At 38.3% G+C, this 6364-nt stretch overlaps 1 pseudogene; it reads right to left on the bottom strand.

Annotated features, from left to right (window-relative positions):
- Nucleotides 1-6364, bottom strand: part of LOC123142598 (protein SOSEKI 5-like) — a 109544-nt pseudogene that overhangs the window by 90734 nt on the left and 12446 nt on the right.

Genomic DNA, 6364 nt, shown 5'->3' with positions numbered 1-6364 from the left:
ACATTTTTCCCCTAGTTCGCTCGATCGTATTAGGAAAAATAAGAATCGATTTAAAACGAAATAGTTTGCAAAAGAAGGAAAAAAATGTGAATTTAAAAGAGTTCACCGATTTTGAGAAAAAAAATCATGAACTTGAAAAAGAGTTCACCATTTTTTAAAAGTTCATGGGATTTAGAAAATTTCATCAAATTTGAAAAAAAAATCATTGAACTTGAAAAATGTTCATCAACATTAAAAAAAGTTCGTCGAATTTGAAAAAAAGTCATCAAATTTGAAAAAAAAATCATCAAATTTTAGAAAAGTTCGTCAAAATAAAAAATAGTCATCAAATGTTTAAAAAGGTTCATCGACTGTGGAAAAAGGTTAACAATACTCTTTTTATAAAACCATGCTTTTAAGGAAAAGGATATAAAAAGAAAAAAGGAAAAGAACAAACCAAACTGTAGAACGAGAATTAAAGAAAGAACGAAGTCAGTTTGCACTAGAGCGTCAGACGGCCTGGTGGATGCTTCGCTTCGTTTTGAACGATTACGTCCCGGGTTCGATCCCTTTGCTAAAGTTACCGCGAAAAAAAAAGAAGGAGAATGGGCTGGCCCAGATCGGAGCAGTTGTGTTTGCCGTTAGCTAATTTTGAAGAAATCAAAATCACTAATTGAGGAGTACTTTTTTTCCAAAGATCACCCCCATAGCTCTGCGTTGGGCTAAGTATCACTTAAACCATGCATTCAAATTTTGAACCGTTTTTATTGTTGGATTTCTCGCTTCGAAACCTTCAAAACTAGATTTCATGTTGATAGATTTCGATGATTTTTTTTCACGAAGAAAACCGGACAAAAACACGGAACCGGGAGCATGTTTTGCTTCCTTTCCGGAAGCCATTTCCGAGAGGTACGGCCGTGTCTCTCGCGGAAGCAAAATCGTGCCTCTCACGAAAAAAAAAGAAAACACATTTTTTTTCTTTTTCAAGAGGCACGGACGTGCCTCTAGCAGAAGCAAAACCATGCCTCTCACGATTAAAAAAAAACAGGTTTTTATTTATTTATTCCAAGAGGCATGGCTGTGCCGCTCGCGGAAGCAAAATCGTGCCTCTCACGAAAGCACAAAAAGAAAAAGAAAAAACTTGTTTTTCTTTTCAAGAGACACAGCCGTGCCTCTTGCGAAAGCAAAACCGTGCATCTCACGAAAAAAAAGTGATAACGTGTTTTTTTTTCATTTCCAAGAGGCACGGTCCTGCCTCTCGCGAAAGCAAAACCATGCTTCTCGTGAAAATAAAACTATGCCTCTTAAGGAAGAAAACAAAAACGCGTTTTTTCGTGTAAATTTTTTCGATTTTTTTTTGTCGAAAAGCTAAGAATGACCGGTGAAAAACCGAAAGTTGAAAAAAAATTCTAAAAAACGGGAAACATGTGCGAAAAAAAAAATCGAAGGGAGCGCCCTGGACGCGACACATGGCGGCGGCTGAGAGCGCCCCAAGTGCCGCGCTCTCAACCCACCGCAAGTGATTGTTGCAAGGCTCCCGAAGTAGCGCTCGTCAACTAGTTACTCCCGGAAGAAACTGGCGCCTGAACTGCTGGCCCATGTACGGGGCGTTGAGTTTTTTCATACCATATTTTGATTAATCCCAATTTTTTTCTTTTTCTGAATTTCTATTTTTTAAGAAATCATATAAATTTTGTGGGTTCTAAAAAATGTTCGTGACTTAAAACAATGTCCCCATATTATAAAAATCTTTAAGAATTTGAAGAAAATATTTACAAAAAAATGTTCATAAATTTGAATAAATATACGGGAATTCAATTTTTTGTCAGGAATTATTTTTTGGGAAATGATATTGAATCATAAAAAAGTTGATCAATTGAAAAAATGTTCATGCATTTAAAAAATGTACGTCACAACTGAAAACAGTTCCAAAATTCCTAAATTTGTTCCCCAATTTCAATAATTGTTCATCAATTAAAAAAATGTTTGCCAATTCAAACAATATTCACGAGATTCATAAAAAATGTTACAATTTCATAAAATGTTCGCGAATTTTTGAATTCAATTTTTTCGAAATTACTCACAAATTTGAAAAATATTCATGTTTTCATAAAAGTTTCACTATTTTAAAATATGAAAACGAAATCAAATGAAAACTGAAATTAAAAGGAAAAAATAACTTAAAAATTGAAACAAAAACGAAAAACGAAAAAAAAAAACAAAAAAATGGAAAAACCCGAAATTAAGAATAGAGAAAAGAGAAAAATAGATTGCTAACTAGCGTCAAAAGATAATATGCCGGCCCCAAAGTGTACGCAGCGGCAGGTGGTATGCGCTCGGTTGCTAACTAGCGGCCTGTGCGCCAAATAGGATTCCCACATGGAACAATCGCCAGCTATTCGAAAATAAATACGGGTAATCGAGTGGCAGGAAAATGAATACAGACTGGCATAAACTTAGTGAGGCAAGAGCAGGGCAATCATCAAATTCAATTTCAGGTGCAAAACACTTAATTATTTACTTGAATGCGTGGAAAAGAAAAGGAAACATAAAGTAAATTGATTCTGTGTATATACTCCCTCTGTCTCAAAATGTAAGGGACATTTTCTGACACTAGGAAGTACTCCTACTTAGTACAGAACCTGAATAGCAGATAACTTATGTGGTGGAGAGATGAGCAATCTAGTCAATGTGAGGCAGGCAAGGCGTGGATGGAAACAGGACTGACGTGGACAGAACAAACACACTCTTCGTACTCCACATACTATGATATATCCTGTGTATACTGCGCGGCACAACATGTCACACTTACGCACAGCCGAATCAGGTTTGATGTGTCTCTCTCTAGACAGTAATGCCACTTGAATCGGATATGATTTAGATGATTGCTTTTTTTCTGAGGTTTCTCTTCTAGTAAGGCCACTTGAAGCCGATATGATTTAGAGGATTGCTTTTTCCAAGGTTTCCAATATTCCCGTGGAGCGGCCATTAGCATTTTGGAGTTGTTATTGGGTCGCTATTAACATTGATTATGACGAGAAAGGGGTGTCTTGGCCTAACAAACCATGTTAAGGCAAGTATCCCCTTTTGCATCGGATCCTACTCAGCGATAGATACTTGCACATTACTCAGCGATAGGTTAATGCCCAAATCCTATGGCACCACATTTAGTGGAGTATTTTATAAGGAAAAGAAACACATTTGCTCTGCTCTTATTGGGCTGTTTTTCCAACGCTCATAGCCGGCGTTTCCTGTTCTTGAGTTCACTGTATTTAGCCAACACGACAGCATCACAGCCAGGCTAGTGGGAATTTTTACTAGTTTCATAGGTGTAACATTCTTGATGTTCACCGTTTCTTTGGAGTAATAATTGAGATTCTTCTTCTAATAAGATAGCGTATTTTGCCAATAAAAAAAAAGAAAAGAGCCAATATCTTCACTTAAGTCAAGATCAAGATCCAGTTGATAAGGATAAAATACCCTTTCATATTTATACGGATTTCTGGAATTGATAATGGTAGACGAGCCCTCTTTACCAAAGGAAAATTTCAACTAATCAAATTGTATTACCTGTCATGAGCTTGGCTTTTCTCACGGTTAAGAAATTTTTTGGACTCACCCGCAAATAAATAAATAAATAAACTTGGACTAGCTTCATGAGGTTCACTGTTAAGATAGCTGACCAGTGCAATCTATCCTCTATCCACGAGGCTGAATAGCTGCCGAATCTGGCAATCTCCTTTTGGATTCTTAATTTCCCGCATAAATTGAAAAAAATAGAGCTACCTTGCCCACGGAAAGGGGGCTTAGTTCTAACCTTATTCGGAAGTCGACTGCTAAATCACATTCCATTGAACGGCAACCTTTTCTTCCCACCAACCAACACTTGATTACTTTCTAGTACAACTTAGGAATTTCTTATCACTGTTTGTACTGCCATGGCAGACTTTTTTTTCCTCTCTTGGGAAGACACAAGCTTTCGGTGAATTCGTACACGGCCGTGCTTTGCAAGTTCATTGTAGTCGCCCATGTTTAGCAAACCGGATATGCAAATCCCACAAGATTTCATGTAAACGAGACGTGCTTATCCAGCATCCCCAAGGTCTCGCCCGGCCTAGGTGCAGTGTCGCGCTCAGGATCCGGTGATGATCAGCCTTATCTGAGAAATCCAGCCCACCGAATCTGTACACGGCCCCTCAATCACTCGTGCACACTGTGTACCCACGCAGCCATGGCAGCCCGACGTTGCGCTGTCGAGCTTCCGGCTGGTCAAAACCCCGGCGTGCCGGCCCACAAAACGAGATAGGATATATGGATATCGTCAAGGCACAGTGGTTAGGGTAATGGTGGGAACGGAGGACGCAGGTCGCACCCGTTAACGTCAAGGCAAAGGTACTGTATCTGTACCAGTTGGGCGGTGCCCCTTGCTTTCAGTTCTGCGTGGAAGATCTGGCAGGTTATAAACATGATGATGAGTCAACCGGATGCAATATTAATTAGCTGCTGCGCGTTGCCATGACTTGTCACCAAACATGGTGGTGTGGTGTGGTGATCCTGCTCCGAGTGTCCGTCCATGGACACCGACATCTCCTCTTAGGCATGACAAAAGCTCGCTCGCCTGGTTTATCATACTAGTCTATTATGCTGACTGCTGATGCTTTCACGTTGCAGAACTGACCTGACGCGTACGTGTGATGCAGAGTATTTTTTTGATTTTTGCATCCGACAGACCTAACATACATTGCTGTTTAATATTTGTGGGGAACAACGTGCTGATTGAGGGGCAAAGTGCAAGATGACGACCATGTCACGTATTAGTATTATCTGAATCTAGGGTGTTTAGGACCTGCTCTTCCATGCCGTCCTATGTTTTTGCTAGAATTAAGAGTGAGGCCACATGTTTGTTGTTTTACCCCGAAACTGTAGAACAATAGTTCTATGATAAATTGTTCATTAATTAAAGTTATATAATCCCTTTGTTTCAAAATGTAATGTATACAGATTTTTGGAAAAATATCAAATCTCACAAACTTTAACCAAATTTGTGGATAAAAGTATTTACATTGGAATGCCAAATTTATATCAATAGATTCATTATAAGATGTACTTTCATACTTTACATCTTTGGCATTGTATGTATAAATAGTTATCTCTAGAAACTTAGTCAAAGTTTTTAAAGTTTAACTTTTCAGAAAATCTATACGCACTACATTATGAAATGAAGGGAGTTCATAGCAATAGATGAAAAGAAGGGGGAAATGAATGCGGCCAATGCCCATTTTTCGAAACATGGTGTGCATTAAAATTTACAAGAGGTCATTAGTCCATGACGTACGATTGTTGCTTGAGCACTTCTATACACATGCACTACGCACATGATTTTTGAACGACAATACAATCAAACCATCCATGCATGGCAACTCAGCGCATGAAGCATAGCTATGCTTTCAATACCATTCTTTGAAAATGTTTAGAATGCCATTGCATTGCTGTTTTAATATTTGTGCGGAACAACGTGCTGATTGACGGGGCAAAGTGCAAGATGACGACCATGTCACGTATTAGTATTACTAGCAAACAACCCATGCATTGCAACCGGAAAAAAAATACTACACACCTTAATCCAATAACCATAACTTAAGACCCCAATAATCTACGTCCTTTACTTCAGCACATGACATCTGTGTTTCTGCTTACCCAAATGATAAGTGTCACACAGGTAGCACGAAGCACTTTGGCCATGACGTTTTTTACAACTAAAGTTGTCATCCGAAAAGAAAAAACAAAACCAAAAAAACTAAAACTTGCCATCTGAAAAGAAAATTGACATGCTTGACTACTAAAGTTGCCATCCTCGCGTTACTAAACTTGCCACAAAAAAGTTTGGAGTTGCCATGTGTTCGTGCCACATGTGTGACACTTATCAGGGTCCTTCCGCTTATCCTCCTTTCCACCCTCGTCGATGGTGGCTATAGTGCTCACACAATCACAAAGCGTTTGAATATGGTCAATCCTAAGGCGTCTCTCTCCCGACATAAGATGAGCAATCTATTTTTTCTGTGAGGTTTTGACGAGGTATACATATGTGGTTATAGATTGTTTCTTTTGTCTCCAATCTAATTTTTCGTAGGTGTTCATTTTCAATCGGGATCATCACCAGTATGAAAAAAAGATGGATCATGCGCTATTGATTAAGGTTGCACCCTAAATAACATCACATATTTAAATTGTTAACAGGTAAAACAACATCATATTCAAATTCTACACATTTTTCAAATCAAAATCCATGTAAAACATGTTAAATTTGGAGTTACGGTTTAAAACATATGGATATATTTTGTTAAAGCAAAAATCGACCTAAAATTGGGTTGCATGTTGTTTAACA

This window comes from Triticum aestivum, chromosome 6D, assembly GCF_018294505.1.
Source record: "Triticum aestivum cultivar Chinese Spring chromosome 6D, IWGSC CS RefSeq v2.1, whole genome shotgun sequence".
Taxonomy (NCBI): domain Eukaryota; kingdom Viridiplantae; phylum Streptophyta; class Magnoliopsida; order Poales; family Poaceae; genus Triticum; species Triticum aestivum.
Note: the sequence above shows the minus strand (reverse complement) of the source record. Positions and strands in the feature narration are given on the sequence as shown.